Source organism: Pyrus communis, chromosome 11 (genome assembly GCF_963583255.1).
Source record: "Pyrus communis chromosome 11, drPyrComm1.1, whole genome shotgun sequence".
Classification (NCBI taxonomy): domain Eukaryota; kingdom Viridiplantae; phylum Streptophyta; class Magnoliopsida; order Rosales; family Rosaceae; genus Pyrus; species Pyrus communis.
This window is the reverse complement of record NC_084813.1, coordinates 9,640,790-9,654,192: the sequence shown is the minus strand read 5'-3', so window position 1 is coordinate 9,654,192 and position 13,403 is coordinate 9,640,790.

The following is a 13,403-nucleotide window of genomic DNA, read 5'->3' as shown; positions in this document are numbered from 1 at the left end:
CCACAAGTATCCATGCATGTTTTGCTACTCCAGAAGATGGTGTAATTTTACCGATCACGTCTATTGCCCATCCTCTAAACAGCCAAGGTTTGGTAACTAAATGAAGTGATTCGGCCAGGGCTCTGCATAGGTCCATGGATTTGACATTGCACACATCTCTGAGCATACTCAATACAATCCTTCAATATGCTCAGCCAAAAGTAGCCATGCCGGTGAAGCAACCAACGTATCTTTGGTCTGGATTGATGAGCTCCACAAATCCCTTCGCATACTTCGGCAATTGCTTGGGCAGCCTCCTGTGGGCCGAGGCACAATAACAATAAACCATCCTCACCCTTTCGATATAACTCATTTTGGTATGACACGTAGTTTGTGGCATAGACTTTTGTCCTCCGGTCATGTTTGTCACTAGGGTTATCCAGATATCGTATAATCGACCTTCTCCAATCGTCTCGCGACGGCTTGACAACACATGCTTCTACAGGATTTCCCTGCTCTAACAACGATGGTAAGAACATCACTCGCGTTCGTATCACATGATTGCGCTGAAGAACTTGCTGATTAACTATGGCCGGGTAAGATTGTTGTCCTATAGTTATTGCCCAACCTAGCTCGCCCCCTAGAAGTTGTGCTCCGAAGGCTATCTGAGTGAGGTCGTCCGTATCGGTGTTTTGAACACATAAAAGGTGCTCGAATGTAATTCTCTCAAATGATTCGGCCAAATAGTTGGCAACTATATGATAGGGTGCCAAAGTACAACTCATGCAACAAAAAAACGACGTTTAGTTGATTAATCACAAGTTCTGAATCACCAAGGACGAGGACGCAGGCTGCCCTTAAGTCATGAAGGACGTGAAGGTTGATGATAAAAGCTTTATACTCGGCCTGATTATTCGTACAACTGAAGTCTAACTTGAAAGAGAAATACCAACGGTAGTGGTCGAGAGATTGAATGACAATGCCGACACCAGCCGAGGCTGAAGTGCTAGAACCATCAAAGTGCATCATCCAATAGTTGTCTCGTGTTTCAACCACTCCGATGTCGACTTCGTTCCCCCCGAAACCATATGGAGAGGGGTGATGAGCCAAAAAATCGGCTAGAGCTTGTCCTTTGACGGCTTTTTGGGGCACGTATTGCAAACTGAACTCTCATAATGCCATTATCCATTTCCTAATTCGGCTTTTTACTATAGGTCGAGTAAGCATGTAACGGATAATATATGTCTGGGTGATGACCTACATAACTAATGGGAGCATGTAATGTCAAAGTTTTGACGCGGCAAAAAACAAAGCCAAGCAAAGTTTTGTTCACGCCCAGCATCGTTATCTTGCGCTGATGCGAAAATTAACTTAACGCACAAATTAACCTTCTTTTGACAATTGTAGTATATAAGTAAGTAGGGATCGTTCTTTAACCGAGGATTAGAAGGGATTGCTAAACACTTTAAACTGACTCAAATAGTTAAAACAAAGCTTTTAAACACTTAACTCAACTTAAAGACTCAAAACAAGTTCACAAGACTCAAAATAAGCTGAAAACACTCAAAACTGCCTAAAAAACACAAACTGGGCAGATTTGACTCTAAACACAAAATTGGACGAAATTTGGTTATAACTTGACTCAAAACTCTTGAAAACACAATCTAAAACATATTCTAACTAGTTAAACACTCTAAAATAAATGGGGATTTGGTTTTGGACGAAAATAAAACAAACAAAGCAAGAAATTAAACTAGGCAGATTTGCGAGAAATTGGTGGAATTAAGTGGATGGTGAGCTAGCTAAGAGGTCTTTCTCCACACATGGCATACTTGCATACAAAACAATCTCCAGTTGCTTATTCAATGAATCATGAACCTCAACACCCCAAGTTAATTAGGTACACTTAAATTAACTCTCAGATTTCCCTTAGGTCATTGAATTGAATGGAATTAGCGCATTGCAATCAAATTATTCCTCAAAAGTTCTCTACATGAAAGCGCATAGTAGAGGAACAATCAAAGATCATTAATTTCCATGGAAATCATAAGTGTTGACGAGGCATTCGTAACTATGAAAGCGCATGATACTGATGCGAGCATTATACGCACACAAACTAAACCCTATTTGTGACAATTGTAGTAATGATGTAAGTAGGGATCGTTCTAACCGGGGATTAACTAGGGATGCTAAACACTTGACTTAAATTAATAAAACTAACTTTTAAAACACTAAGACAAACTTAAAAGACTCAAAACAAGTTCAAAAGACTCCAAATACTTTAAAAACATAAAATAAGACAAATCAAATGATTAAGACTTAACAAAATAAGGGGGGGGAAGTTTGATTTGACGAAAATTGAAATAACAAAACAAGTTAATAAACTAAGCAAATTGTAAAACGAATAAACGTAAATATGAATGTGATGAAAATATGGATGATGGAATAGCCAAGGGGTTCTTCTCCACACATGTTACACTTGCAATACAAGATTGATTTTCGGTTGGTCTTTCGATAAATTATGAAACTCAATGCTCCAAGTTAATTAGGTTCGCTTAAATTAACTTTCAAATTTCCCTAAATTCATTGGATTGAATGGAATACGCATTACAACCAAATTATTCTTAATCAAAGTCCCTAACTATGGAATACGCATGATAGAGACATTCAACAAAGATCTTTAAGTTCAATGAAAATTATAAGTGTTGACGAGGCACTCGTTACTATGGAATACGCATGAAACTTATGCCAAGAATTCGTTTAACGCGATTGTTTTATAAGCAACCTCCACTACTTGTGAATATAAGTTCATAACGATTAGGTGAAACTCACTTATATTCTAGCGTCATATTCATGCATGAAAATTAAGCTTGCAATCTTAATGAACATACATAAATAATTTATCAATCAAACAGTTAAACGAATTGAATCCACAACTTATGAAATACCAACCAAAAGTAATCAATTCATATTGCAAATATAAACATAGTTTCGAATCACCCCCTAGCTAAAGGGGGTTTAGTTCCTCATAACTTTGAAATCAAAGAAACACCTAAACATTCCAACAACTCAAACGTGAATTGTATGAACGTTTAGGCACTCTTCTCTTCCCTTCTCATACGTACAAAACAAAGAGAATTAAATTTAAACTTTGAAATCAAAGAAACACCTAAACATTCCAACAACTCAAACTTGAATTGTATGAACGTTTAAGCACTCTTTTCTTCCTCGTTGTTGTAGCACAAGGTCTAAGATGAGCTTTGGGGATTATGTGAAGTGTTTTGGAGGGATGGGAAGTGGTTGGATAGTGGCTGCAATGAAGGAGAAAAACTGCACAGAAAATGGAAGTGTTTGTAACTGAAAATGTGTATGGAAGAGTGAATGAATTTTGAGGAGTGTTGGATGCTTATTTATAGGTGAAATGGGGGAACAAAAGAGGGAATATTGCAGCTAGGAGGGGATGAATGATTATGGGTGCATGTGTTTGGAATAATGAAGGGGGAATGTATGTAATAAAACAACTAGGAAAAGTTATGGAAAGTTGGAAATGGGAGTGGGAACTCACGGCATTGTTGGGTTGTTTATGGGAGAATAAATGTATGATAATGGCTAAATAATTAAAGGGAATGAATGGGAGTGACACTAGGTTGGTTATGCATGTGAATGCAAGGAGGAAAGCTGAAAATGCAAGGGAAGCTCACGGCACAATGTTGTTTTGCTTCTTGAAATGCATGTGAATGCATTTGAGTGTAATATGAAAAGAATGACTAATTAATGTATGTAGGGTTGATATGCATGTGAATTAGGTTGGAAAGAGGTGGAAGTGGAATGTTATGCAATGATAATGTCTTGTAAAGATGCTAATAAATAATGCATGTAGGGTTAGCTAGGTTGGCTTTGTTTGGGTGCATGTATGTTAATGGTGGTTTTGCATGTGAATTGATGGATTGTTTTTGATGGAATGGATGGTTCTTTGCATGGCTATAAGGGATAGAATAAGAGAGAATGGGCTAGGCCCTTTGTTTTATGTCCAAAGTGAAAATAAGGCCTTCAAATTCGTCCAAACTTTGGCTCCATGGATAAGCTATCCAATCCATGCCCAAAAATGCTCCAAATGGCCTCAAAATGCACTTTCTTGCTCCCTAAGCCCTTAGAACCTGAAAACACACAAAAGAAGCATAAAGAACTAAAATAACTAAAGAAACATAACGTAAATGTACGAGAACAAGCCATTTAAGTCGCATGAATATGCTCCTATCAAATACCCCCACACTTAGCTTTTGCTAGTCCTCGAGCAAAACAGAATAAAAACAAATAAACAAAACGACACTAAACACGTAAAACACAACCTAAACCTTCCAACAACCGTCTTAGGGATTTCCAATGCACATGACATGTTAAAAATCATCATTCTCACAGATTTTTAGTCATCTTCACACTTAAGTACATTCTTAATCATAGTCACCATATACTAGTTCACAATTAAGCATTTAAAACCATGTTTTGAATGTAGTAACATGCCTTAGAGAATTTGCTCAATTCCTTACAAGATATGCACTCGATTTTCACTCAGAATTTCTAACTACACACCCTAATCTAGTCATATGTGAGAAGATTGATGTAAACATGAAAACGAACACTCACATATATGTATCATAAAGAGAGCAATTTCTGGAGTTAATAAGCATGTTTAGGTATGATCTCATGAATGGAATGCTACTACTTAGAATGAGAACCAGTGATTCCATAAGCTCATATCAATTTCAAACTCCGCAAATTGAAACACATAACACTCAAGATAGAAGTTGAGGGAGGTAACGGGGCTAAGGGTAATGGTTTAACAAAGAAAGGTAGAGTACACAAACGTTCTTAAAGCAATAGTGAGCAAAGTATTGAATTAGGCACTTAGAATTCCCTTTAGAACGCAGAAGTTAACTTTGAACACCCAAGGGGAAATCACAACACTTAGGGCCATATTCAAACTTTTTGGGCCCTTTCATCAACAATCACACTTGTGAGTCCATTCTCACTTATTTTCACTCTTTTTCTTTTCTTTTCTTTTCTTTTTTTTTTTTTTTTTTTTTTTTTTTTTTTTTTTTTTTTCGTGCCTCCTTTAAGACTTAGGCACATACATACACACAAAAATCCCTTCCCCCACACTTATTTTCTGCAACATATTAATAAAAAGGAATTCAATTAAGTCATGCTCACTATCCTTTAAGAACAAGGGTATAGGAAAGTCCTACTCTAGGCTAGGTAAGGGGTGATGTGGGTTAACAAAGAATAAAGGCTAAACGAGGCTCAACGGGGTTAAAACTTACAATAAATACGAAATATGGGAAGTAAGGCTATTTGGTTATGGTGGCAACTACACAACTTCATCTTGATATATGTTATGCAATTCAATGTCATGCTTTGAATGAAACGGATATAAGTTCTAGCATTTAGTTCTATCATGATACAATTGCATTCTAAGTAGTAACCAAGCAAGGAATAATGAGATCATGCAACAACTTTAGAAAACAAAGAATCACAGAAAATAACTCTCCAAAGAAGGTAATGGCTCGAGTCTCACAGGGTTGTAGCGTTTGTTTGAGTTCCTTCCTTCAAGCATGTTACAAAAACGAATTTTTCTTTTATGATTGCATGTGAAGTCATATATTATAACCATAACTAAGCATAAACCAAGAGTAAATCAAACTTTTCTCTATGTTTATAACTCTTTCTAACCGTCATGCAATTATAAACCAAATCCTTAACATTGTGTTGGAAGGTATCCTAAGACACAAACTCACAAAAACGACTCAAAACACTCTTTTTAGGCTTTTCAAAACAATTTTTCAAATTTTTATGTGCTTTTCGGAGTTATAAAACAACACACACTAAAATAGTTTTAAAACAGTGAGAAACAACATGTGAAGTGATAGGTGATAAAATCCAACGAATTTGCATCAAATATACTTAGTTACCCCCCCACACTTAAATCAAACATTGTCCTCAATGTTTTAAGCATAGATTCACACAAAGCATAAGTAAATACACAAAAAGCACTTAAACATACTAAACATGGCAAAATGTAATTAACAAAGAGAAGAGTTTAGGGACGCAAATCTGGTTATGGAGTGTAAATTCCATCTTCTCTTTGTTGATTGCAATGAGGCTTGATCTTGATGATCCACAGGCTTACTCTCGAACTGGTTTCCGCCCATCATTGATTTTCCTTTGTGCTACTGGGCTGGAGGATTCTTTTGGTCTTCCCCGAAGGTCTGAGCTTATCCCTTTTGTCTGTTTCTTTGTTCAATCTGTGCAGGAGTGGTCCCTTCTCTGGAAGTGTATCAACCGTTGAAGATGACTACTCGAGAGCAACGCTAGGTAAGCAATCAGGAATAGGTTCCAGGCAGTTGGCTCCAGATCGGAAGACTGACTCCAAGTGCCGGCTGATTGCTTCTTTCACTTTGCCATGCGAGTAAGAACAAGGACAAAGAAAAAGACAGGGAGAGAGCATGATATGAGATACTTTTGCTTTTGACCTTGATGATATGAGATACCTTTGCTTTTGAAGAAGCGGTGAAGGAATCAGCGCATGTATTTCCTCCTGGGTCATATGTACTCCAGGTATCTGGTATCATCTTTGGGGAAGAAGAAAATTTTGAGTAATTCAAAAGGCGTTGCTGGGAGTGCGCCCTCAGAGGTGAGAGAGAGTTGGGCATTTTTCTTCAGGTTTACCCTGCCATAAAAGACGAAGGTCGACATATATAGAGATAATATCAAGTGGTGGTACTTTTTACCTTCGTCGACAAACGTTTTGATCCCGCAAATCCGGCTTTTTGAAATAATGGCGCCTCTTCGATCTCTGAACACGCCTCTTCGATTTCTGAGCAGGCGCCCCTTCGAGTGCTGAACGACACGTGGTAGTGTAGATGCGGCTCCTTTTGACAAAGCTGCACGCGTCTTCTGAAAAGCTGAGAAAGTGTCGCCGAACTTTGCGCTTGTCGGCTAAAGACGTGTAATTGAGATGATGGCCTCCACGTGTTATCAGCTTTGTCAGATATCTTTTGACAAAGCTGAACGCGTTTTCTGAAAAACCGCGAAAGCGTCGTCGAAATTTGCGGAGGAAAATCCGGATCTCTGAATCGGTGGACGCGTCGCCATGGCTTTTTATGGAGCTATCGATCACCCCAACAAATACACTCTGCAGAAATCCCATTCTTGAAAAATCGACTCCGGCCCTTTGAGAATTAACTCCAACCACCCCTTCTTTCTGAACACTTTTGAAAAATGGCAAACTCATCGAACCTTAGCTTGGAATTGAGCCTTAGCAGTGATACGGGCGCGCCGCGTCAAGGTAACGTATGGCGCCCTTCTTTCTTTTCTTCTAACGGTCCTCTCACAGGTGAAGACTCCGTGATGCAGGACGCCACAACAGCTACAATAGTAGCTAGGAACCTCCTCACTCCGAAAGATAGTAGGCTGCTGTCAGGACGGTCCGATGAGCTGGCCGTTCAAGAGTCCCTCGCACTTAGTGTTCAGTGTGCGAGTTCTGTGTCCAACATGGGCCAACGCCTGCTTGCCCGCTCCCGTCAGGTGGAATCATTGATGGCAGAAGTGGAAAGTCTCAAGCAGGAGATCCAGCAGCTGAAGTATGAGAATAGAAGTTTGCACGTGCTTGCAAACAACTATTCGACGGGCATGAAGAGGAAGCTTGATGAGCTGCAAGAGTCTGAAGGTCGGATTCACAGTGACCGTCAAAGGTTCTCGTCTTTCCTCCAGAGGCAACTTTTTCCTGGCTCATCCAGCGCTTGGCCAAGTATTGAGGCCTGGAATGCTCTATCTTCGATGCCTTCTGCTCCTATGCCTTCCGCTCCGATGCCTTCTGCTCCTACGCCTTCCGCTCCGATGCCTTCTGCTCCTACGCCTTCCGCTTCAAGAGTAAAGCCACGTAGTGGGGCCTCAAGCAAACACCCTTTGTGAAGCACCATCTTTCTTTGTTTAGCAGTGCCTATCAATAAATCAAACATTTTCTCAATGTTACAATCATAGACTCACATAATTAATAAACAAACAAACAATAACAACTAAACAACCTAAGTAGCGCTAAGACACAAACAAACACCAAAATGACTCAAATGACTCTAAAAACACATATTTTTGGGTTTTTCAAAAGATCTTTTTTTTTTTTTTTTTTTTTTTTTTTTTTTTTTTATCAAATTTTCGAAGTTTTATACCAAGACACTATAAAACACTCTAAAAACGCTTAAAACAGCAAGAAACAACATTCTAAGTGATAGGTGAATAAATCCCACGAAATTCATGCAAATACAAATTGTTTACCCCCCCACACTTAAATCAAACCTTGTCCTCAATGTTTTAAGCAGAAAGTCACAACAGAGCAAGCAAATAAACAAATACGAGAAAGAAAGCAAAGTAAGGCAGTAAAGAAAAAGAAAGGAATAAAAATAAGTCTCTTAAAGGGGTTTTCCAAGTTCTTCTCTATTCGGATGCATGGGTTGCCTCCCAAGTAGCGCTTTCTTTTACGTCTTGCAGCCGGACGGTACCTCCGTTTAAGCTTGACTAGGTTCCACGGCATGGAGGGGTACCTCCTCCACGACATGCTCCTCAAACATCTCGTAATAGGGCTTCAATCGATGCCCATTCACTTTGAATTCTTGCTGCGTCCTTGAACTTTTGATTTGCACTGCACCATGAGGGAAAACATTAGTAACAACAAACGGGCCAATCCATTTAGAACGCAACTTACCAGGAAACAACCGTAGGCGAGAGTTGAAAAGTAACACTTTCTGCCCAACTGTGAAGGTCTTGGTTCGAATCATTTTATCATGGAATGCTTTGGTCTTGGTTTTGTACATCCGGGCATTCTCATAGGCTTCATTCCGAATCTCCTCAAGTTCATTCAATTGGAGCTTCCTATGAACTCCCGCTGCATCTATGTCCATGTTGAAAATCTTCACGGCCCAATGTGCCTTGTGCTCTAACTCTACGGGCAAATGACATGGCTTACCATAGACGAGCCGAAAAGGTGACATCCCAATGGGTGTTTTGTATGCCGTACGATATGCCCACAGTGCATCATCTAAACGTAAGCTCCAATCCCTCCTTGTTGGTCCAACGGTCTTCTCCAAAATTTGTTTGATTTCTCGGTTAGACACCTCGGCTTGGCCATTTGTTTGAGGATGGTAAGGTGTGGAGACCTTATGGTTGACATGGTACTTTCTTAGCAACGCCTCAATGGTCCGATTGCAAAAGTGAGACCCTCCATCACTTATGATTACTCTCGGCATTCCAAACCTAGCAAAAATGTTAGTTTTCACGAAATCTGCAACCACCTTAGAATCGTTAGTACGGGTGGCTTTTGCTTCCACCCATTTAGAAACATAATCAACGGCTAGCAAGATATAAGTGAAACCATAAGATGGAGGGAAAGGGCCCATGAAATCAATGCCCCAAACATCAAAAATTTCAACATTAAAGATAGGGGTTTGCGGCATTTGGTCCTTGGTACCTATGTTACCCATTCGTTGGCAACGATCACAAGACATACAAAAGGTTCTAGCATCCCTAAATATAGTCGGCCAATAAAAACCACACTCTAAAACCTTGAGGGCAGTGCGTTGTGTGCCAAAATGACCACCACATGCATATGTGTGACAAAAGCTTAGAATTGAGTGAAATTCAGAATCATGCACACATCTACGTACAATTTGATCTGAGCAATACTTCCACAAATAAGGGTCATCCCAAACATAGAAACGTGCATCATTTTTAAGCTTATCACGTTGGTGCTTGTTTAGTTCATTTGGAATTTGTTTAGCCACCAAGTAATTCACTAAATCTGCATACCATGGTTCACTTACCTCAATGGAAAGCAGCTGCTCATCGGGAAAAGTTTCAGGGATAGGTACGGCATGTTCATGCTCCTCGTGGATCATTCGGCTTAAATGGTCAGCCACTACATTCTCGCTTCCTTTCTTATCCCGGATTTCAATATCAAATTCTTGAAGAAGAAGAATCCAACGGATAAGCCTCGGCTTTGCTTCCTTTTTCGTGAGCAAGTACCTCAAAGCTGCATGATCAGAATAAACGATTACTTTAGTACCAATTAAATATGAACGGAATTTATCTAAAGCAAAAACCACAGCTAGAAGTTCTTTTTCCGTCGTGGAGTAGTTCAATTGGGCATCATTGAGAGTCCGAGAGGCATAGTATATGACATGCGGCCGCTTGTCTCTTCTTTGTCCTAGAACAGCTCCTAATGCATAGTCGGATGCATCGCACATGAGCTCGAACGGAAGGCTCCAATCTGGAGGTACAATAATGGGGGCCGAGACTAGCTTCTCCTTGAGTTGGTTAAATGCCGAATTACACTCTCCATCAAACTTGAATGGCACATCTTTTTGAAGCAATCGGCAAAGAGGGTTGGACATCTTGGAGAAGTCCTTGATAAAACGCCTATAGAACCCTGCATGGCCAAGAAACGAACGTACCTCTCTAACCGAAGTAGGAGAGGGTAAGTGACGTACAAGGTCTATTTTTGATTTATCTACTTCAATTCCTTTTTCTGAAACAATATGTCCTAAAACTATACCTTGTTTCACCATAAAGTGACATTTCTCCCAATTCAAGACAAGGTTAGTTTCAACACATCGTTTCAAAATTAAGGTCAGATTATCCAAGCAATTATCAAATGAACTCCCAAATACACTGAAATCATCCATGAAAACCTCAATGATCTTTTCAACAAAATCGGAAAATATACTTACCATACACCTTTGGAAAGTGGCCGGTGCGTTGCATAAGCCAAATGGCATGCGACGATAAGCAAATGTTCCAAAGGGACATGTGAATGTGGTCTTCTCTTGATCATCCGGGGCTATCACAATTTGGTTATATCCAGAGTATCCATCAAGAAAACAGTAAAAGGCATGACCGGCTAACCTTTCGAGCATCTGGTCGATGAATGGCAAAGGAAAGTGATCTTTCCTAGTCATGGCATTTAGCTTCCGGTAATCGATACATACTCGCCATCCAGTCTGAATGCGTGTAGGCACGAGCTCATTCTCATCATTCTTGATAACAGTTACTCCGGACTTCTTGGGAACGACTTGAACTGGAGAGACCCAACGGCTATCGGAGATAGGGTAGATCACTCCGCAATCCAAAAGCTTGATTATTTCCTTCTTCACCACTTCCATCATCGGAGGGTTGAGACGGCGTTGAGCCTCTCGGGATGGCTTAGTCCCCTCCTCAAGAAGTATACGGTGCATGCATGTGGTAGGGCTTATTCCTTTAATGTCGGCCAAAGTCCACCCTATGGCCGTTTTGTGCTCTCGCAGCACCCTCTCAAGCTTCTCCTCCTCCATTGCCGTGAGACTTGATGAAATGATGACGGGCAATGTTTCGCCTTTTCCCAAAAACACATACTTCAAATGGTCCGGCAACGGCTTAAGTTCAAGCGATGGTGCCTGAACAACAGAAGGTAGCATCTTAGTGGAAACTGAATTTGAAAGTGAGAGTGGAACCTTACCATATTGTTGTGGTAATGACTCAAGGGCTGCCACAACCTCAATTATTTCTTCACTAGAACCCATTGCAAAGAATTCCTCCTCCTTGCCGTGGCCTTGCATTGGCCCAAATCCTTCATTTTTGCGCTCTATGGCCTTAGTGATGGTTGTTTCCAGGGCGTCCTCATTCAATTCTTCAAGGTATACCTGCGCCAAAGAATCGATAACATCAATGGAAAAACAAGAATGGTCATCAACGGGATATCTCATAGTTTCAGAAATATTAAAATCAATCACTTCCCCATCGAATTCCATTGTCAAGGTGCCTTTGTATACATCAATCTTCGTTCGGGCCGTCTTCATGAATGGCCTACCAAGGAGAATCGGCAAAGATGTAGAATGGGCTGAATCCTCCATGTCTAGGACGTAGAAATCAGCCGGAAAAATTAAATGGTTCACCTGCACAAGCACATCTTCCAAAACTCCTTTTGGATACGCGTTAGAACGATCGGCCAATTGTATAATTACACCATCTTGTTTTAATTCACCCAAATTCATAGATGCATAAATAGAATAAGGCATGACATTTATGGATGCACCTAAATCAAGCATGGCATGTTCAAAACGATTATGTCCAATCACACAAGGAATCGTGAAACTACCGGGGTCTTTGCACTTGGTAGGCAGTTTACGTTGCAAAACAGCGGACACATTCTCGCTTACCTTCACTACCTCTTTGTTTGCCCTTCTTCTCCTTGTATTGCATAGGTCCTTGAGGAATTTAGCATACTTTGGAACCTGTTTGATTGCATCGAGAAGCGGTATGTTCACTTGCACCTTCCGGAACGTTTCAAGAATGTCCTTCTCGCTTTCTTCTTTTTTTTCTTGCATGAACCTGCGAGGAAAAGGTACATTGGGCAGATTAGGACGTGAAGTACATGAATTTGAACTTAAATTACCTGATTTGGCCGAGTTAGGGTGATCTGCCTCAGGTTGTGTCGTCTCTTCATCTACTTTCTGGGCAGATTTGGGATTGTTTGGCTCGGTCCCAACTTCTTTTCCACCCCTTAGGGTGATGGCCTTGGCGGATTCGAATCCTCCCTTTGGATTGACTGTGGTTGAGCTAGGAAGCTTTCCTTGCTCTCTGATCTGTCCAAGGAACTCAGAAATCTGCCCTATTTGTTTCTTCATATCCATCATCTCCTTCTCGTTATTTTCTATCCGGTTGTTTTGATTTTGCAACCCCTGCGAAATAGAGGTTAGTAATTGCATAGCTTGATTACTTTCCAAAGACGTACCTGAATGAGATGATGCCGAAGGTTGTTGGGATTGTTGGGGTGCATACGGCTTGGAATAAAAACCAGGGGGGTTTGGCCTAAATCCTCCTTGTTGGGCAGCTTGTTGTGGCTCCCTCCATTTGAAGTTTGGATGGTCTCTCCAACCTGGATTATATGTGTTAGAATATGGATCGTTCCTTGGTTGGTTTTGATTCCCATAGCCCATGGCATTGGCAGATTCCCATCCACCATTCTCGATTAGTTGAGGGCACTTGTCCGATGGATGCCCTTGAATTGAGCACACGCCACAAACTTGGTGTTCTTGTGCTTTTGGACCAATTACAACCTGAGAAACAAGAGAAGTAAGATTAGCAAGTTGTGATTGAATTTCAGAAATAGCACTCACCTCATTTACACTTTGTTGCCGTGGGGCTTCCCTTTGGCCCACTCCTTCATATTGTTGGGCGTTGAGCGCTCGGTTGGCTATGAGAATCTTGGCATCCCTTGGTGTTTTGTCCACCAATGCTCCTCCCGCTGATGCATCAAGCATTTGACGTTCGATAGGAAGGAGGCCCTCATAGAAATATTGAAGGAGAAGTTCCTCCTTCATTTGATGTTGAGGACATGA